Genomic DNA, 22,811 nt, shown 5'->3' with positions numbered 1-22,811 from the left:
CCTGAAGATTAGATGGGTAGATCACGTAACAAATGAGGAAGTACTTAATAAAATTGGGGAGCAAAGAAACTTGTTGCACAACCTGACTAGAAGAAAAAATGTTCAAATGTGTGTGAAATATTATGTGACTAAACTGCTATGGTCATGAGTCCCTAAGCTTACACACTACTTAACGTAAATTATCCTAAGGACAAACACACACACCCATACCCGAGGTAGAACTCGAACCTCCGCCTGGACTGGCCGCACAGTCCACGACTGCAGCGTCCAAGACCGCTCGGCTAATCCCGCGCGGCTGACTAGAAGAAGGGAGCGGTTGGGAGCACACATTCCGATATAGCAATGGGTTATCTATTTAGTACTGGAAGGAAGCGTAGGAGTAAAAATAGTAGAGGAGACCAAGAGATGAATGCAGTAAGCTGATTCAGTAATATGTAGGTTTCAGTAGTTACTCTGAGATGAAGAAGCGGAGAGCTGTATCAAACCAGTCTTCGGACTGAAGACCCAACAACACCACACATCATTTTCATGTTGTTAAGCAAGAAAGAATCATCAGCTTGTAATACAAATTACAACACTTACACACAAAAGTTGTATTTCAGAAGTCATTCTACACAGTATCATGTTTCCAGGTAATAGAGAGAATTAAGCAGAAAAGACGTGTAACATTAGGAGAAATACAATTAAAACTACTGTTTGAGTACCGTATTATTTCAGATTAGGAATAGCCAACTCTTGGAACCATTTGCTTTTGTAACAAACGTAATGGTATTCAGTTACTCTCCATTTGATGTACAGATGTCGTTATTACAGCGAAGCAATAGTGAGTATAATGGGTGCAGCGAACGTTATCGATATTGTTTTGTAGCAAAAAATTATGTACAAAGTGGTGCAAAATAAATGATAAAAGTATTTGTCTACCGTGACTTAGTTGTATGCCGTAAATAATTGGCCTTGTGATATCTTTGTATCGTTGTTGTTGTTGTGGTCTTCAGTCCTGAGACTGGTTTGGTGCAGCTCTCCATGCTACTCTGTCCTGTGCAAGCTTCTTCATCTTCCAGTGCCTACTGCAACCTACATCCTTCTGAATCTGCTTACTGTATTCATCTCTTGGTCTCCCTCTACGATTTTTACCCTCCACGCTGCCCTCCAATACTAAATTGGTGATCCCTTGATGCCTCAGAACATGTTCTACCAACCGATCCCTTCTTCTGGTCAAGTTGTGCCACAAACTTCTCTTCTCCCCAATCCTATTCAATACTTCCTCATTAGTTATGTGATCTACCCATCTAATCTTCAGCATTCTTCTGTAGCACCACATTTCGAAAGCTTCTATTCTCTTCTTGTCCAAACTATTTATCGTCCATGTTTCACTTCCATACATGGCTACACTCCATACAAATACTTTCAGAAAAGACTTCCTGACACTTAAATCTTGTATCGTAGCTCTGAAAATTCTATAGCTCACTCACCGATTCACATTTCACAATGAAAGTACCAAAATCAAACAGGGTTTTTTAATCGTACAGACATTTTACGCGCATTCTAGAGGTACTGTTGTGGTGACACACATACAGCACATACAGTCAAAGAAGAGCTCCATCCGCAATGACCATACCTCCGTGAGATTAGACTACATAACTGAAGTCAAATTGAGATGATAAAATTTAATTACCGTATCATAGAAATTATGTGTATTATTTTTCTTGTTTTTTAGCAGTTTGATGAAATGTTTTGAAGAGACGGGATTCATAAATGATTCCAGGAAGATCCAGCCAGAACGACAGAACGACCAACCTCAGTTGTAACCCTGTAGAACATGGAACGAGTGTGAACCTTATTCTATGAGGAGTCCACTACATCAACAAGATGTGCAGTACAGAAACCGGAGGATAATGAAAGATAAACTTAGCCTTTGAATAACAGTGATGTGGAGTGGCGTTATTCTTTTCCAAATGAATGGATAGTCAACAAACAGAACTGGACTATCTAGAATCCACACGATCTGCTGCTCCACCTAGTCAACAAAAGATCAGTGTTTGGTGCGCAATCAGTGCACAGTGCATTACTGTGCTCATTTTTATTGAGGGATCTGGCACAGCAGACAAATACTGCACCGTGACTTTGTACTTGCTGCACGACCCCGCCGAATCTCCGAAATTATCCATTCATGTAAAATGGAGCAGCTATACACTGTACTGGGAACGTCTTCGATTTCTCTTAGGACACTTTCAGAAATCAGACCGTTGCCCAGGACACCTTAGATGTTATTACTGCGGTATACAATGAGATTCGTGCAGTCTAAAATAATGTTCTTCACGTAGCCATCACGGAATTCAGTTCAAGGCACTGCACGCTCATTGCTGCAGAAGGAAAGCACTATGAAAACGTTCTGTATTAAATGTCATGTTCCCTGCTATACTATGAATATTATAAAAAGAATTTGACTCAACATTATGTCGTCGTAGGTAAAAACATCCTAACACCTATTTTGTGCCACCCTGTACTAAGTCTATATCGTTCAGTACCAGTTTGTGGCGTCATACATGTTTTGCTTGCTATATCTAGGCGATAAGCGCTTAAAAGCCTTACTGCGTATTGACAGCTGCACCACTTGGCGGGTGATTGGATTTCTCAGCTGAATAGCGTGAGACGCATGATGTGCCACGGGTAGTGAGCGTTGGCTAATGGACTCGTTCATGAAATTAGAGCAGCGTACATCAAGGCTACTGACGGGAACTGAGAACTAACGGTGTCACATAGTGGCGGGTTGGGCTCACCGTGGCCGTTCGGTTTTGTTTTTTCGTCAACACTTTAGTGCGAAACTTAAGAACTGAAGTAACTTTAGCATGGCGTGTCAGTACCAAATAAAATAACCCGATAAAACTAGGGCCGTACATAGAAATAACTGTTACAGTTCAGTACAAACTTTTATAAAAAGACAATAGTTACACCGAAGTTAATGGTGATTCATAATGATCTCCTAGACTGTGCAGAAAGTGCGACATACTTGTTACTAGGGAGTGTGATTAGCACGGACGCAATCCATGCTCTGCAACACAGGCTTGGTAACGAGTTTTTGTGGAAGGGCAGTCCAACTCCTGGATGGACGTTGTTGTATATGGACCTACTGCGATACCTTCCTCAACGGATCACATACGTGCCGGGACTGATGACCTCCGATGTTAAGTCCCATAGTGCTTAGAGCCATTTGAGCCATTTTAACATACGTGCCTGAAGGGTTTCAAGCCGGGGCAACAGGCTTGCAAATCCGTTCGTCAAATATCCTCTTGTTCCAAGAGCTTCACCAGCTTTGCTGTTCGCTGCTGTTGCACAGCTCCCTGGGCAGCATTATTGTGACACTTTACCCCTTACACGTTTCCGTCTTTTCAGAGTTACATTCGGCAATGACTTTGTTTTTGCGGGTGACAATGCGCGAGTGCATCGAACGGCGCCGGCGAGGGAGCTATTGGAAGGAGAGGGTTTTAGACGAATGGAGTGGCCTGTCTATCCCTGCGAGCACAAGTGGGATGCGCCATGAAGATCGGCTGTAGCACGTCCACATGCACCAACGACCATCCTGGAATCTTCAAACGCTCTCGTGGAGGAATGAAAACCCTGCCATGAGAACTCTTTACCAACCTTATGCCTAGCTTGGGAGGACGCTGCAGAACACGCAATACCGTCCTTGCTGCTCACAGCTCTTATTAACAAATATATCCAGCATTTTCAAATGTCTTGGGGACCATTATGGCTCAAATGGCTCTGAGCACTTTGGGACTTAACATCTGAGGTTATCAGTCCCATAGAACTTAGAACTACTTAGGTTTAACTAACCTAAGGACATCAGACACAACCATGCCCGTGACAGGATTCGAACCTGCGACCGTAGCGGTCGCGCGTTTCCACACTGTAGCGCCTAGAACCGCTCGGCCACCCCGGCCGGCGGACCATTATGATTGATGCTGACTTCAGTGCAATTGTCTTTGAATAAAAGTGTCATTCTGTTCGTCTGATAGCGTATTTCATTAGGTAACATTCTAGTCTACTCTACTCTAGCATTTCCTTCAGTGTATGGTCGAATTTTCATTGACGTTTGTTACTTGGGAGTGACACATCATGCGAAGATTACCTTCATCCGTAAGATCTGCACGACAGCGTAGTTAGGCTGTCTAGATACCATCTTCTGTGATTCTACTGTTGGAAAACAGACAAATTTTCCGTTGTCTGTCAATACGGAATGCCCTCTGACCAAGCGAAATTGTACCCTTTTCTAGTGGTCGTTTGCTGATGGATTAGTTCATGTAAATCAGTTTCAGTTACTGTGTGCGTGTCTAAGTATTCCTCTTATAGCTAGAACCTGGAGCGTAAAACCGCTCTTTCCAGAGGGAGGCGCCGATGTAATCTCGGTTCCCATATTTGTACAGAAGTAAGAAAACCCTGCCCCTTCAGTCGCCTTTGATCCATAAGTGTATATTTACGATTCTCGTCTCATCTATACGTTTCTGGATAACGATTTTTTTGTGGCATTGACTTAAAATAAGATCAGTAAGTCTCGTAATGTACGGGCCATCTGATAATAATGTGCTGCTATATTTATTGGATGTTTCTCACGTTTCCCCCTCTGATACGTTTATATTAACGTGCTCCCTGTTGTGTGCTCCATACGCAGCATTCTCTGTCTGCCCCGGCACAGTTACCTCCGTGCATGACCTGCTCTGCTTCTGACCTATGCGTCACTGGTTTCAGCTCCAGTTCACCCACATACAGTGTGAGACATCACCGGAAGTAATACCCTCGGCGTGTGGGTGCAGCTACTCTCTTGTTGGTTCTCCGCTGTTTATTGATATGAACCGCTGCATTCAGGAGAAAGCCCTTTGTCAAACAGCGCTGCTCGCTGCCGCACCCCTTCGCGTCCCTAAATTCTTCTGGCCCACTTCCTCCGGCGGGCCGAGCGCTCTGGTAAACAGCAGCCAGCGACGCGTTCTGATTCCCCGTCACGCCTCACCGGTCTCATCGGTTTTCGCGTCGCGTTTGCTTTCTGCTTCCATCAGCGATATTACGTGTACTTTACGTTTTATAGCGGCTGCAGTCTGCAGTCTGCGACAAAAGGCTCGCCTTCAATGACATCTCTCAGTCTGCGATAACTCCTGAGTTAATGATGGTGGCTACAAACTACACTACTGGGCATTAAAATTGGTACACCACGAGGATGACGTGCTACAGACGCGAAATTTAACCGACAGGAAGAAGATTCTGTGATATGCAAATGATTAGCTTTTCAGAGCATTCACACAAGGTAGGCACCAGTGGCGACACCTACAACGTGCTGACATGAGGAAAGTTTCCAACCGATGTCTCATACACAAACAGGAAACCACAGTCGTTGCCTGGTGAAACGTTGTTGTGATGCCTCGTGGAAGGAGGAGAAATGCGTACCATCACGTTTGCGACTTTGATAAAGGTCGGATTGTAGCCTACCGCGATTGCGGTTTATCGTATCGCGACATTGCTGCTCGCGTTGGTCGAGATCCAATGACTGTTAGCAGCATATGGAATCGGTAGGTTCAGGAGGGTAATACGGAACGTCGTGCTGGATTCCAACGGCCTCGTATCACTAGCAGTCGAGATGACAGGCATCTTATCCGCATGGCTGTAACGGATCGTGCAGCCACGCCTCGATCCCTGAGTCAACAGATGGGGACGTTTGCAAGACGACAACCATCTGCACGAACAGTTCGACGACGTTTGCAGCAGCATGGACTGTCAGCTCGGAGACCATGGCTGACGTTAACCTTGACGCTGCATCACAGACAGGAGCGCCTGCGATGGTGTACTCAACGACGAACCTGGGTGCACGAATGGCAAAAGTAATTTTTTCGGATGAATCCAGGTTCTGTTTACAGCATCATGATGGTCGCATCCACGTTTGGCGACATCGCGGTGAAAGCACGTTGGAAGCGTGTATTCGTCATCGCCATACTGGCGTATCACCCGGCGTGATGGTATGGGGTGCCATTGGTGACACGTCTCGGTCACCTCTTGTTCGCATTGTCGGCACTTTGAACAGTGGACGTCACATTTCAGATGTGTTACCCCCGTGGCTCTACCCTTCATTCCGCCCTTGCGAAACCCTACATTTCTGCAGGATAATACACGACCGCATGTTGCAGGTCCTGTACGGGCCTCTTTGGATACAGAAAATGTTCGACTGCTGCCCTGGCCAGCACATTCTCCAGATCTCTCACTAATTGAAAAGTCTGGTCAATGGTGGCCGAGCAACGGTCTCGTCACAATACGCCAGTCACTATTCTTGTTGAACTGTGGTATCATGTTGAAGTTGCATGGGCAGCTGTACCTGTACACGCCGTCCAAGCTCTGTTTGACTCAATACCCAGCCGTATCAATGCAGTTATTACGGCCGGAGGGGGTTGGTCTGGGTACTGATTTTTCAGGATCTATGCACCCAAATTTCGTGAAAATTTGATCACATGTCAGTTCCAGTATAATATATTTGTCCAATGAATGCCAGTTTATCATCTGCATTTCTTTTTGGTGTAGCAATTTTAATATTCAGTAGTGTAAATGCCCAAATCCCTGCTCGTACTCATCCAGTCACACTGTATCGCTTAGAAAAGTAGGCCGTATGCTAAGGATGTACGTCGCATTTGTCTAGGCAATGAAAAGTTAATAACATATTTATTTCTGTGTCAAAGGACTTCTCTTGATATAAATTCATCGAATCCCTAAAAGACCGTGGCAGGGGGTAGTTTTTGTTGCACCCTACTCTGTTGAGACAAAACATTATTGCCTCTTGCTTAATAGTATGTTGGCCCTACTTTGGAAAGGAATATAGTAGAGTTTCTGCATAGCATGATTTCGACCAGTCTTTAGGTTTCCAGAGGTATGTGGCGCCTGATATCTGCCCACAGCTCACGAACTACACTCCTGGAAATGGAAAAAAGAACACATTGACACCGGTGTGTCAGACCCACCATACTTGCTCCGGACACTGCGAGAGGGCTGTACAAGCAATGATCACACGCACGGCACAGCGGACACACCAGGAACCGCGGTGTTGGCCGTCGAATGGCGCTAGCTGCGCAGCATTTGTGCACCGCCGCCGTCAGTGTCAGCCAGTTTGCCGTGGCATACGGAGCTCCATCGCAGTCTTTAACACTGGTAGCATGCCGCGACAGCGTGGACGTGAACCGTATGTGCAGTTGACGGACTTTGAGCGAGGGCATATAGTGGGCATGCGGGAGGCCGGGTGGACGTACCGCCGAATTGCTCAACACGTGGGGCGTGAGGTCTCCACAGTACATCGATGTTGTCGCCAGTGGTCGGCGGAAGGTGCACGTGCCCGTCGACCTGGGACCGGACCGCAGCGACGCACGGATGCACGCCAAGACCGTAGGATCCTACGCAGTGTCGTAGGGGACCGCACCGCCACTTCCTAGCAAATTAGGGACACTGTTGCTCCTGGGGTATCGGCGAGGACCATTCGCAACCGTCTCCATGAAGCTGGGCTACGGTCCCGCACACCGTTAGGCCGTCTTCCGCTCACGCCCCAACATCGTGCAGCCCGCCTCCAGTGGTGTCGCGACATGCGTGAATGGAGGGACGAATGGAGACGTGTCGTCTTCAGCGATGAGAGTCGCTTCTGCCTTGGTGCCAATGATGGTCGTATGAGTGTTTGGCGCCGTGCAGGTGAGCGCCACAATCAGGACTGCATACGACCGAGGCACACAGGGCCAACACCCGGCATCATGGTGTGGGGAGCGATCTCCTACACTGGCCGTACACCACTGGTGATCGTCGAGGGGACACTGAATAGTGCACGGTACATCCAAACCGTCATCGAACCCATCGTTCTACCATTCCTAGACCGGCAAGGGAACTTGCTGTTCCAACAGGACAATGCACGTCCGCATGTATCCCGTGCCACCCAACGTGCTCTAGAAGGTGTAAGTCAACTACCCTGGCCAGCAAGATCTCCGGATCTGTCCCCCATTGAGCATGTTTGGGACTGGATGAAGCGTCGTCTCACGCGGTCTGCACGTCCAGCACGAACGCTGGTCCAACTGAGGTGCCAGGTGGAAATGGCATGGCAAGCCGTTCCGCAGGACTACATCCAGCATCTCTACGATCGTCTCCATGGGAGAATAGCAGCCTGCATTGCTGCGAAAGGTGGATATACACTGTACTAGTGCCGACATTGTGCATGCTCTGTTGCCTGTGTCTATGTGCCTGTGGTTCTGTCAGTGTGATCATGTGATGTATCTGACCCCAGGAATGTGTCAATAAAGTTTCCCCTTCCTGGGACAATGAATTCACGGTGTTCTATTCTTGATGAACTGTGGTATCGTGTTGACGTTGCATGGGCAGCTGTACCTGTACACGCCATCCAAGCTCTGTTTGACTCAATACCCAGCCGTATCAATGCAGTTATTACGGCCAGACGGGGTTGGTCTGGGTACTGATTTCTCAGGATCTATGCACCCAAATTTCGTGAAAATTTAATCACATGTCAGTTCCAGTATAATATATTTGTCCAATGAATGCCCGTTTATCATCTGCATTTCTTCTTGATGTAGCAATTTTAATATTCAGTAGTGTAAATGCCCAAATCCCTGCTCGTACTCATCCAGTCACACTGTATCGCTTAGCAAAGTGGGCCGTATGCTAAGGATGTACGTCGCATTTGTCTAGGCAATGAAAAGTTGATAACATATTTATTTCTGTGTCTACGGACTTCTCTTGATATAAATTCATCGAATCCCTAAAAGACCGTGGCAGGGGGTAGTTTTTGTTGCACCCTACTCTGTTGAGACAAAACATTATTGCCTCTTGCTTAATAGTATGTTGGCCCTACTTTGGAAAGCAATATAGTAGAGTTTCTGCATAGCATGATTTCGACCAGTCTTTAGGTTTCCAGAGGTATGTGGCGCCTGATATCTGCCCACAACTCACGAATTACATAGGACTGCTCTTCCACTATTATCCTACGAATATCAATAAAACTAGAACCACGATTAGCTGATGCTTGTACCAACTGTAACAAATCATCCTTTATCTTACCCGCTGATCATGATGTGGCTTTAGTCTGCAGTTCTACCAACAAATGAGCTGAGCTCATTACCTGCCTGACGGCCCCCACTTCTCAGTTTGTCTGTTCCCACAAGTCCTTCAAAGGGGTTGGGCAGCTTGGCAATTAACAATGCCTATCATCTTCCTGTCATTCAGGTTCAGAACCACCGAGTTTTCTTGATGAAGATGTCAACATGAGTCCACTATCACACTCCTGAAAGAACGGTTGCACAATTGTGGCCTTCTGACACGTGGAGTTATTCTGCTGAAAGGTGCCATTGACGATCAGGAAGTTATGAACCATGAAGGGATGCGGGGGCCCGCAATAAAGTTCATGTAGTCCATAATAGTCGTGGTGTCTCCTGTTACTACCAAAACACGAAGTCCGTAGCAGTCATAGTGCCTTTAGTTACTTCCACAGCCCTACGTCCGTGCGTTTCCAGCAGCCGTTCGCCTGGATGACGTCATATCATGACTCTGAAACACCGAAAATGGAGAGAAAATTCTTTTTCTTCCAAAAACATTTAAGATAAAATACCTTCTGCACCATCCAAAATTTTCGCCGTACGATATCTGTTCAGAGATTGTCCCATATTTCTTATTCCGAATCTGTGAACTTTATTACAGAAACTATATTTAACATGTAATAGATATAACATTTATTTTTGAAGGTATATAACTGACTGTAGTTATAGTGAAAATATTGTGATTTGCTGGGTAATAGCCAAGGGAACTTTATTGAAATGTATCGATATAGCTGTGCCATTGTTTATATTTGCGTATGGAGAGTCTCTGTGGCGTTGCTAGCAGAGAGGAGGTAGAGCAGCCTGAGTTATGAAAGAGTGCGGAAGTGTGTGTTGGGCTCTCCCGCCGACGTTGTGTGCATTATAAAATTACGTAGACATTACCCAGCAACATTTCCTTCACAAAGTGTGGCTAAGCTGAATAATAACCGGAATAGTTAAAATTTGTAAGGCACCTGTGTTGTCATTGTCCTCAGACATTATCATCAAGCAGGATCCCTTTCCTTTCCATGCAATCACCGAGTGTCGTAAGAATATGAAAATTGACTAACCATTTACTGTCGTTTTTGTGTGTTTGCTAATGACCAGTTTAAGCCTAAATTTTCTGCCTCAGTAACTGTTCATTCGTGTATTCCATTACAGAGGCTACTTAAAGTAAAGTAAAATTTCACTGGTGAAACTAATAACTAAAGGTACAGCACAATTTAAAAGTGCGCAATTTCAGTTATTCTGCATTTAATTTAACGAGTGAGTTCTGCTGACTTGTTATGTATTTTATTGTTGTTATTTTAAAAGTAAATTCACTTGCTCGTTTTCTTAAAGTAAATTCAATTCAGTGATTTAATAATCAAAAGCAAATTGCTTGCCTTTTTCCAAATTTGGCATTACGTTATACTGAGGTTACCAAAAGTCAGTTTTTTACGTAACAGGCTTAAATTAAGCCAGTCACTCATTTAACTAATAACTCCATTTAATTTTACTTTCAAAATTTAGTATTTCAGAATAAGTAACCGAAAACTCAGTGCTTTCCGATTCATTTATTTTCTCGTGAACTGTTGAGCTGTAGAAAAGCATGACAACCTTCTGTTGCCACGCCAGTGATTATTTGCATAAATTTCTTTGCCATTACCTTAGTCAGCATTCTGGAGATTCATTGCCATAGCGGGCTGACGACCGTTTAATTATCCCCTCATTTTAGCTAGTCAATGTTTTCTTTGTGTTGTTAGTGATTCTTGTAGTAAATATTACGTGGTACACTTTTTCACCCTTTGCGGTTCGTGAGCTATTGAGCTATATTGCACCTATTTCAAATTATTATCAGTATTTAGCTTAAATTTAGAGTAGATTCGAGTGGCCTAGGGCGCTGCAGTCAAGGACTGTGCGGCTGGTCCCGGAGAAGGTTCGAGTCCTCCCTCGGGCATGGCTGTGTGTGTTTGTCCTTAGGATAATTTAGGTAAAGTAGTGTATAAGCTTAGGGACTGATGACCTTAGCAGGTAAGTCCCATAAGATTTCACACACATTTGAACATTTTTTTTTAGAATTTCCTTCAGAAGAGTCTGTTGCACACTTTGCGCCTTACTCAACTGTAAAATTTCATTAGGCATATGCGTTCACGGTCATTTATATGGCTACCCAGTAGGCTGATTAGGAGTGGGGAGGTTACGACCTGACCGTGCACTTGAATTAACAAGGGACGTGATCCATCCGACCAGATGAGAGGTTACCAACATTGATGATCCGGTACCTGAAGGAGTCGTTGTGTCAGCATGGGAACACCTAGGGGCCTCTCTTATTGAGCTCCGTGTTCAGCAGTGCGCGGTGAACGGTCTGCTTCGAAACACTTGCACCCGCTCTTGCATTCTACACTGTCGTCAGGTTTGCAGGAGATCGCCGCCTGCCGTAAGGCGGGCAAGCGTCCGACCTCCATGGTCTGTGATGAAGCATGGACGTCCAACACCTTGTCGCCTAGACAGTGGTTTCACTGTAATCCAACCGCTTTGCGTCGATGCTCACGATAGCTGCACAGTACAGCCGACCAGCTTCGTCGGACGTCGGACGTCCAACACCTTGTCGCCTAGACAGTGGTTTCACTGTAATCCAACCGCTTTGCGTCGATGCTCACGATAGCTGCACAGTACAGCCGACCAGCTTCGTCGTTTCCGAGATGCTACCAGGCCGTAACAACCTGCCCTTGCTCGATGTTGTTTATGTCAGTGGATTTCCCAATTTGTGTTCCGTATCGTCACTAGAATGATTCCTCATTCGTTTCTGCTCTGCTGATATACTTTCTTTACCATGTCCTGTGTCACCATGCGGCATGGAACCTCACTGTGGGCAGTGGTCGTAATGTTTTGCCTCGTCAGTGCAGATTAAGGTTTCTTCCTGTTCCGTTCACGGACGGAGGTCTTTTTCAAGTATCTGCCAGTTAATACGTTCAGACATTTCAGGCAACAATGGTTCAGAATATAATCTCACCAGCATACTCAGCAAAAAAAAATTTCGCAGCAGACGGAGATCTGTAAGTAGCCATTGATGTACGAGGATAACTAATAATTACGTACATGATGATGGCAGCATTTTGTTTAAAAAGTGTTGTGCCGCTAGCTATTGAGAACGGACGTGGCTGAAGCTGGAAATGTGCATACTACAATCAGTTCCATGCAACGTGGCTAAATTGAGTGCAGAACTTGATCTTGCATTCTTATTCTTCATAGTCATTTCGTACACTTCCTCTGTAGGTAGACTCTTGGCAAGGGCGATTCATGACCCCAATCAACTTCCATACTATGAGTCCACGGTCAGGTGCATGCTTATCATGCTACTAGTTATAATGTTTTTTTTTCTATTCCACTAGTGTCCGTCTGCGAAGTCTTCGCGATACATAGGAGATCGTAGCAAAGTCGTAGATTTACGACTTAAAACTGGTTTGCCAGTTCAGTTTGTCTCGTAACTCTATGACACTTTTCAATGTGTCAAACAAACTCGCTTTGGCCTTCTTTGCATACGTTCAATATTCCTTGTTAGTGTTATATAGTACTCGTCAACACAGCTGAGCATTATTCTAGGATGTGGCGCACAAGTGTATTGCATGCGGTCTATCTCCTTTGGACACACTTAAAGTTCCTTCTGTATCTGTGGATGGCTGTATGGTACAGTGAAGTACATCTATACTGTCTGAAGAGATCGTGACCAAACTTAAGCAACGTAGAGCAGTCCTACCTCCTTCTTCGCTCCTGTGAGAGCGATCCCTCGCCCGGCCTATTCACGCAGGCTGCCTCGAGGCTTTCACCTGGGGCGGAAGCTGTGGCTGGAGTTACGCTCCCCGCCAGCCGCCATAAATTCTGCCGCAGCGCTTGCCTGGCTGCCTTTTGTGTCTTTTGTTTTGTCACGGCTCACGAATATGGACACGAAATATTGGCCCCAGTGCGTCCCATTTTTCACCCAGGCGCTCCCATAAGCGACACGCTGTTTGTGTGCGTGTATAAAAATGTGTAACCTACACCTACAGCACGAACGTCGCATTCTGCTAGAAACACAAAAAGGTAATATGACTAGCTACAACTGTCGCATGCTTTATTCACAATAAGCTGTAGTCAATAGTTTACACATATTTATTTACTCCTCTATCAGGTTCCATCGGGCCATGCAGGAAAAAGCTGCTTGGTTTACAGAATGCCGATCATAAAATTTGTAAACGACGAAATTACTAACTCCGTCTTCAGGTCACGAGTGGCCTACCGGGACCATCCGACCGCCGTGTCATCTTCAGTGGAGGATGCTGATAGGAGGGGCGCGGGGTCAGCACACTGCTCTCCCGGTCGTTATGATGGTATTCTTGACCGAAGCCGCTACTATTCGGTCGAGTAGCTCCTCAATTGGCATGACGAGGCTGAGTGCACCCCGAAAAATGGCAATAGCGCAAGGCGGCTTGGATGGTCACCCATCCAAGTGCCGACCACGCCCGACAGCGCTTAACTTCGGTGATCTCACCGGAACCTCGGAAGGTTTGTTTCCTTGTGGTACACGCCTTCCACTCTGTTCAGGAGCTCCTCGCAGTAGCTCAGAATTTGTCTCTGTAAATTGTTATTTACCCTTATACTCTCCAATAATTTTTTCACAGAATTACTAACACGTGAAAGAAATTGTTTGAGAGTATACGGGTAAATAAAAATTTACAGAGACAAATTCTGAGCTCCTGTAAAGAGCAGAAGGCGTGTACCACAAGGAAACCTACCTTTCACCTTGAATTTGAATAACGGGGGTGTCCGCTCGACACCTCCAGTTCCGCCGGAAGCCCAGTGAAAATGAATGATGCTTAAGGAAATATCCAAAGGCATTACGTTTTTCCGTGTAGTGTTTACTGAATGTTCCAGTTTCTTCTGAATGAGTGCATACCGTCAACAACATACCCCATGGTGAAGTATACAGTGTGTCCGGAAACTATCCGTTCAAACTAATACGATCCTCATCATTCGTGACAGTGGTTAGTTGGACTGTTAAAAAAATTGGACTGAAAAAATTGTACGGGCGCGGATGACTGCGCTGTTGAGCACCCTGCAAACCAAACATCATCATCAAAGTAATACAGGAGGTAGAGGACAAGTCAAATGTGTTTCGGTCAGGAGAAATGGTCGCTGAAGTCAGCTTGTAATGTTAAGGAACACTTTGTTTGTGGTGCTGAGACAAGCTGTTGTGTCGGTGTCGCTGACAGGGAGTACGTATTGGCATTCAAAACTACTCTGTCTACAGACAGTTGGCTCTGAAGTCAGCAGGGAAGAACACCGATTCAATCGCAGCTATCACCGCCTTCTGAAAACAACGGTGATTTCCCTCGAAGCTCACCTATTCAGTGGCATTCATTACCGCTTATCGACAACAACAGTGAACATTGAGCGTCTGCTGAAATGGCTCACATGCATCTGGTATGAGGGTCTGTGAATGGAAATGGGCAATCAGGAGTGAGAGAGTATCGTCAGCGCTTTCGCAACCGGCGGGTTCCACATTACCAAACATTCGGACGTCTGCATCGCCTAATACTTGACACAAGCACTTTCCGTGCAAGTATGTATGATATAAGTCGGAATTGGACCTTACGAACCCCCACCTCCCTACAAGCGTTAAGCATCCGCCGTTGCTTCCTTACGACATTCAAATCCCGCCCCCACGCCCTACTCACTGTATAATCCTGGTTTCTGCTCGAAGTGTTGCCGTTCATTTTAATCTCCGCCGCCTCTTTTATAATGGAGTCCCAGTATGTTGACGCATGAGCCAAGACTCTTGTGTTCTCAAACTGTATTTTGTGTCGGTTTTCGAGGCAATGGTCAGCTATGACCGGCTTTTCGAGCTCCCTTTGTGTATTATTTCCCTTGTGCTCGGTACAAACGTATGCAACTGTGCGAATTGTCTGGCTCATATAGATGCCAGTGGCCGTAATCCTAGGTATATGCACGGGAAATAGTGTCAGCCCCTGCAATCAGCAGTTTTACTCCTGATGACCGAATTAGCCATTGAAAGCTCGAGGATTTTATTGGAGTTGACGCCGCTTGAAAACCGAGAAGATTTTACCCGGATCACAATCTTACACCTCACTATTCAACTGTATGTCTCTGTTGGTATCGCTAACACACTCATCCACCACCTGTTGCACTCAAAGATGTTTGCCCGCTTGTCTCCTTACTGTCTAACAGGAGATCTACCATAAAGAGCAACAACGGACCACGCATGCAGAATTTCTTGCGCATTACGAGGCTGATTGTGAAAATTTTTGGTCAAACATCATCAAAACAGCAATCCATGGAGTGGCACCACACCACCTCTCGTCTGTAGAAAAAGTTCAAAGCCGCGCCCCCAGCAGGTAAAGTGATGATGTTCTCGGACTCTGAACGGGTTACTCTGTTTGATGTCCTCCCTCATGGTGCAATGATCAACTCTGAATTGTATTGTGCTACCCTCATGGAATTGAAGAAACGACTTCAGTGTGTTCGTTGCGCACTTCACAATGACAACGCAAGGCCTGGCACAACTGTGCACACTTGGGAGGAGTTCAAAAAACTTCCTCATCCACCCTACAGCCCGAATGTCGCAAATTCCGACTTCGATAGGTTTGGCTCAGTGAAGGATGCAGTACGTGGGCGATGAGGAAATTACTGATGCAACAAGACGTTGGCTGTGACATCGATCAGTAGAGTGGTAACATGGAGGCATACAGGCCCGCCCATTAAGGTAATATAGAGTCACGCAGGGTTTTATAGCCAAAATAGTGGGAAATAATAGGATGTTTTGGTCTCTTTAACAAAACCAACCGCCTTTCAGAAAAAAAGAAAGATGTTGCATTAGTTATATTATTGAATGTCCCTAGTAGTTTCGTACTCAGTCCCCTCGGGGATGTGTGTTTCAGGTGTGGTCAGTTTTTTCACAGACTTAAATACTCATTACTGAATCAACTTCATAAAATCCGTGGAAGAAGTGATGCAAACAACCCCTGGTCAGTTTCATCGGTACCAGGTTTTTCAAAAGTCTTTGAGAAAGCTGTTTATAGGTGAGTATTGGCACATCTCGGTAGATATAATTTGCTGTCAGACTACGAGTTTGGCTACAGTAACGAAGAGAGAAAATATAATTTATTCTTTTTTGTGTGAATCGCTGTCAGGGCTGACAGGTACGTTGAAGAAAGTAGGTATTTCCTTTAGTTTAACAAAAGTGTTTGAGTATGTGAACCATGCCATACTTCTGTATAGATTGGAACTTTGCTAGGGAAAAAGCTGAAAAAAGTTCACTTCATACCTAGTACATGGGAGAAACGGGGAAGAGTTCTGTTTCTTGCAACGGTCGTGTAAAGTGGAGGGTGTCATGGGGTTTTGTTCTGGATCCATTGTTTTTCTAGATACGTGTCAATAATGTGTCACTAGACGTGACAGATGCCACAGAAACTATTGAGAAAGGCAAGAACGGATTGTAAATGATGTAGTTGGGAAATCTATCTCTGTCATCCCCGACATACAAGGTGCTCCGAAGCTATTCGTTAAAATTAATGCAGGAGGTAGGGAATATCAAAACAAACATACACTCCTGGAAATGGAAAAAAGAACACATTGACACCGGTGTGTCAGACCCACCATACTTGCTCCGGACACTGCGAGAGGGCTGTACAAGCAATGATCACACGCACGGCACAGCGGACACACCAGGAACCGCGGTGTTGGCCGTCGAATGGCGCTAGCTGCGCAGCATTTGTGCACCGCCGCCGTCAGTGTCAGCCAGTTTGCCGTGGCATACGGAGCTCCATCGCAGTCTTTAACACTGGTAGCATGCCGCGACAGCGTGCACGTGAACCGTATGTGCAGTTGACGGACTTTGAGCGAGGGCGTATAGTGGGCATGCGGGAGGCCGGGTGGACGTACCGCCGAATTGCTCAACACGTGGGGCGTGAGGTCTCCACAGTACATCGACGTTGTCGCCAGTGGTCGGCGGAAGGTGCACGTGCCCGTCGACCTGGGACCGAACCGCAGCGACGCACGGATGCACGCCAAGACCGTAGGATCCTACGCAGTGCCGTAGGGGACCGCACCGCCACTTCCCAGCAAATTAGGGACACTGTTGCTCCTGGGGTATCGGCGAGGACCATTCGCAACCGTCTCCATGAAGCTGGGCTACGGTCCCGCACACCGTTAGGTCGTCTTCCGCTCACGCCCCAACATCGTGCAGCCCGCCTCCAGTGGTGTCGCGACAGGCGTGAATGGAGGGACGAATGGAGACGTGTCGTCTTCAGCGATGAGAGTCGCTTCTGCCTTGGTGCCAATGATGGTCGTATGCGTGTTTGGCGCCGTGCAGGTGAGCGCCACAATCAGGACTGCATACGACCGAGGCACACAGGGCCAACACCCGTCATCATGGTGTGGGGAGCGATCTCCTACCCTGGCCGTACACCACTGGTGATCGTCGAGGGGACACTGAATAGTGCACGGTACATCCAAACCGTCATCGAACCCATCGTTCTACCATTCCTAGACCGGCAAGGGAACTTGCTGTTCCAACAGGACAATGCACGTCCGCATGTATCCCGTGCCACCCAACGTGCTCTAGAAGGTGTAAGTCAACTACCCTGGCCAGCAAGATCTCCGGATCTGTCCCCCATTGAGCATGTTTGGGACTGGATGAAGCGTCGTCTCTCGCGGTCTGCACGTCCAGCACGAACGCTGGTCCAACTGAGGCGCCAGGTGGAAATGGCATGGCAAGCCGTTCCACAGGACTACATCCAGCATCTCTACGATCGTCTCCATGGGAGAATAGCAGCCTGCATTGCTGCGAAAGGTGGATATACACTGTACTAGTGCCGACATTGTGCATGCTCTGTTGCCTGTGTCTATGTGCCTGTGGTTCTGTCAGTGTGATCATGTGATGTATCTGACCCCAGGAATGTGTCAATAAAGTTTCCCCTTCCTGGGACAATGAATTCACGGTGTTCTTATTTCAATTTCCAGGAGTGTATTTGATAACGGTGAATATGGTCCCTGACGACAGTTTCTGATGCATGGGATAATTTACACAGAACGTAGTTCAGCATGCAAAACAGTAGTAACATTTACAGGAACTGGTCGAATGTGCGACCGCTGGCTGTACATCGTTGGACCATTGACTGTCAAGTCCGTTCGAAGATTCCTAACATGTCCACATTGGTACCAGCAGTGACGGCAGATATAGCGATGAGTTCTTCTTCTGTTTCTTACACCAGCTGGTTCTTATCCACTAGAGGATGAAATTCGGACTTTTGAATTCAGATGACATAGGTGGTCAGGCCACAAGTCCACCTCGGTCAATCGCGCTCCATTTTGCTAGAAGACCATCGTTTGACTAACATTCAGAGGTAAATCCTCAAGAGCTTCTGGCAACACATATTTCACGAAGATGTGATATCTATTCCCGTTAAGTCAGAATCGACAAAAGGATGGTCCAACCAATCCTTTAGCGAGAATGCCGGCTCACACCGAATCGCTGTTGATCAGTGCGAGCTCGAGGACCTCGTGTATTCATACGCTCCCAAACATAGTAATTGTGGAGTAAACAAAGCATCGTCGCTGTACAGGATCTCGGCTGGAAATAAGGGGTGCAGGGCAGCCTGCAGTAAAAGCCATTGTGCGAACTTCACGTGCCAAGGATAATCTCCAGGTGGCAGTTTTACCAAGTGCTGAAGATGATGAAACTGTTGGTCATGTGCTGCATTCCACACAAGGCTACGTCTGACCCCAAGGATATGTGCAGTACGTCGTGTACTCGTACACAGAGTGACTTCAACATGTCGCAGAATGTCTTACTCCATTTCGGGGGTTCGTAAGGTCCAATTCCGACTTATATCATACATACTTGCACGGAAAGTGCTTGTGTCAAGTATTAGGCGATGCAGACGTCCGAATGTTTGGTAATGTGGAACCCGCCGGTTGCGAAAGCGCTGACGATACTCTCTCACTCCTGATTGCCCATTTCCATTCACAGACCCTCATACCAGATGCATGTGAGCCATTTCAGCAGACGCTCAATGTTCACTGTTGTTGTCGATAAGCGGTAATGAATGCCACTGAATAGGTGAGCTTCGAGGGAAATCACCGTTGTTTTCAGAAGGCGGTGATAGCTGCGATTGAATCGGTGTTCTTCCCTGCTGACTTCAGAGCCAACTGTCTGTAGACAGAGTAGTTTTGAATGCCAATACGTACTCCCTGTCAGCGACACCGACACAACAGCTTGTCTCAGCACCACAAACAAAGTGTTCCTTAACATTACAAGCTGACTTCAGCGACCATTTCTCCTGACCGAAACACATTTGACTTGTCCTCTACCTCCTGTATTACTTTGATGATGATGTTTGGTTTGCAGGGTGCTCAACAGCGCGGTCATCCGCGCCCGTACAATTTTTTCAGTCCAATTTTTTTAACAGTCCAACTAACCACTGTCACGAATGATGAGGATCGTATTAGTTTGAACGGATAGTTTCCGGACACACTGTATACTTCACCATGGGGTATGTTGTTGACGGTATGCACTCATTCAGAAGAAACTGGAACATTCAGTAAACACTACACGGAAAAACGTAATGCCTTTGGATATTTCCTTAAGCATCATTCATTTTCACTGGGCTTCCGGCGGAACTGGAGGTGTCGAGCGGACACCCCCGTTATTCAAATTCAAGGTGAAAGGTAGGTTTCCTTGTGGTACACGCCTTCTGCTCTTTACAGGAGCTCAGAATTTGTCTCTGTAAATTTTTATTTACCCGTATACTCTCAAACAATTTCTTTCACGTGTTAGTAATTCTGTGAAAAAATTATTGGAGAGTATAAGGGTAAATAACAATTTACAGAGACAAATTCTGAGCTACTGCGAGGAGCTCCTGAACAGAGTGGAAGGCGTGTACCACAAGGAAACAAACCTTCCGAGGTTCCGGTGAGATCACCGAAGTTAAGCGCTGTCGGGCGTGGTCGGCACTTGGATGGGTGACCATCCAAGCCGCCTTGCGCTATTGCCATTTTTCGGGGTGCACTCAGCCTCGTCATGCCAATTGAGGAGCTACTCGACCGAATAGTAGCGGCTTCGGTCAAGAATACCATCATAACGACCGGGAGAGCAGTGTGCTGACCCCGCGCCCCTCCTATCAGCATCCTCCACTGAAGATGACACGGCGGTCGGATGGTCCCGGTAGGCCACTCGTGACCTGAAGACGGAGTTAGTAATTTCGTCGTTTACAAATTTTATGATCGGCATTCTGTAAACCAAGCAGCTTTTTCCTGCATGGCCCGATGGAACCTGATAGAGGAGTAAATAAATATGTGTAAACTATTGACTACAGCTTATTGTGAATAAAGCATGCGACAGTTGTAGCTAGTCATATTACCTTTTTGTGTTTCTAGCAGAATGCGACGTTCGTGCTGTAGGTGTAGGTTACACATTTTTATACACGCACACAAACAGCGTGTCGCTTATGGGAGCGCCTGGGTGAAAAATGGGACGCACTGGGGCCAATATTTCGTGTCCATATTCGTGAGCCGTGACAAAACAAAAGACACAAAAGGCAGCCAGGCAAGCGCTGCGGCAGAATTTATGGCGGCTGGCGGGGAGTGTAACTCCAGCCACAGCTTCCGCCCCAGGTGAAAGCCTCGAGGCAGCCTGCGTGAATAGGCCGGGCGAGGGATCGCTCTCACAGGAGCGAAGAAGGAGGTAGGACTGCTCTACGTTGCTTAAGTTTGGTCACGATCTCTTCAGACAGTATAGATGTACTTCACTGTACCATACAGCCATCCACAGATACAGAAGGAACTTTAAGTGTGTCCAAAGGAGATAGACCGCATGCAATACACTTGTGCGCCACATCCTAGAATAATGCTCAGCTGTGTTGACGAGTACTATATAACACTAACAAGGAATATTGAACGTATGCAAAGAAGGACAAAGCGAGTTTGTTTGACACATTGAAAAGTGTCATAGAGTTACGAGACAAACTGAACTGGCAAACCAGTTTTAAGTCGTAAATCTACGACTTTGCTACGATCTCCTATGTATCGCGAAGACTTCGCAGACGGACACTAGTGGAATAGAAAAAAAAACATTATAACTAGTAGCATGATAAGCATGCACCTGACCGTGGACTCATAGTATGGAAGTTGATTGGGGTCATGAATCGCCCTTGCCAAGAGTCTACCTACAGAGGAAGTGTACGAAATGACTATGAAGAATAAGAATGCAAGATCAAGTTCTGCACTCAATTTAGCCACGTTGCATGGAACTGATTGTAGTATGCACATTTCCAGCTTCAGCCACGTCCGTTCTCAATAGCTAGCGGCACAACACTTTTTAAACAAAATGCTGCCATCATCATGTACGTAATTATTAGTTATCCTCGTACATCAATGGCTACTTACAGATCTCCGTCTGCTGCGAAATTTTTTTTTGCTGAGTATGCTGGTGAGATTATATTCTGAACCATTGTTGCCTGAAATGTCTGAACGTATTAACTGGCAGATACTTGAAAAAGACCTCCGTCCGTGAACGGAACAGGAAGAAACCTTAATCTGCACTGACGAGGCAAAACATTACGACCACTGCCCACAGTGAGGTTCCATGCCGCATGGTGACACAGGACATGGTAAAGAAAGTATATCAGCAGAGCAGAAACGAATGAGGAATCATTCTAGTGACGATACGGAACACAAATTGGGAAATCCACTGACATAAACAACATCGAGCAAGGGCAGGTTGTTACGGCCTGGTAGCATCTCGGAAACGACGAAGCTGGTCGGCTGTACTGTGCAGCTATCGTGAGCATCGACGCAAAGCGGTTGGATTACAGTGAAACCACTGTCTAGGCGACAAGGTGTTGGACGTCCGACGTCCGACGAAGCTGGTCGGCTGTACTGTGCAGCTATCGTGAGCATCGACGCAAAGCGGTTGGATTACAGTGAAACCACTGTCTAGGCGACAAGGTGTTGGACGTCCATGCTTCATCACAGACCATGGAGGTCGGACGCTTGCCCGCCTTACGGCAGGCGGCGATCTCCTGCAAACCTGACGACAGTGTAGAATGCAAGAGCGGGTGCAAGTGTTTCGAAGCAGACCGTTCACCGCGCACTGCTGAACACGGAGCTCAATAAGAGAGGCCCCTAGGTGTTCCCATGCTGACACAACGACTCCTTCAGGTACCGGATCATCAATGTTGGTAACCTCTCATCTGGTCGGATGGATCACGTCCCTTGTTAATTCAAGTGCACGGTCAGGTCGTAACCTCCCCACTCCTAATCAGCCTACTGGGTAGCCATATAAATGACCGTGAACGCATATGCCTAATGAAATTTTACAGTTGAGTAAGGCGCAAAGTGTGCAACAGACTCTTCTGAAGGAAATTCTAAAAAAAAATGTTCAAATGTGTGTGAAATCTTATGGGACTTACCTGCTAAGGTCATCAGTCCCTAAGCTTATACACTACTTTACCTAAATTATCCTAAGGACAAACACACACAGCCATGCCCGAGGGAGGACTCGAACCTTCTCCGGGACCAGCCGCACAGTCCTTGACTGCAGCGCCCTAGGCCACTCGAATCTACTCTAAATTTAAGCTAAATACTGATAATAATTTGAAATAGGTGCAATATAGCTCAATAGCTCACGAACCGCAAAGGGTGAAAAAGTGTACCACGTAATATTTACTACAAGAATCA

Source organism: Schistocerca americana, chromosome 6 (genome assembly GCF_021461395.2).
Source record: "Schistocerca americana isolate TAMUIC-IGC-003095 chromosome 6, iqSchAmer2.1, whole genome shotgun sequence".
Classification (NCBI taxonomy): domain Eukaryota; kingdom Metazoa; phylum Arthropoda; class Insecta; order Orthoptera; family Acrididae; genus Schistocerca; species Schistocerca americana.
This window is presented reverse-complemented; position numbering follows the sequence as displayed.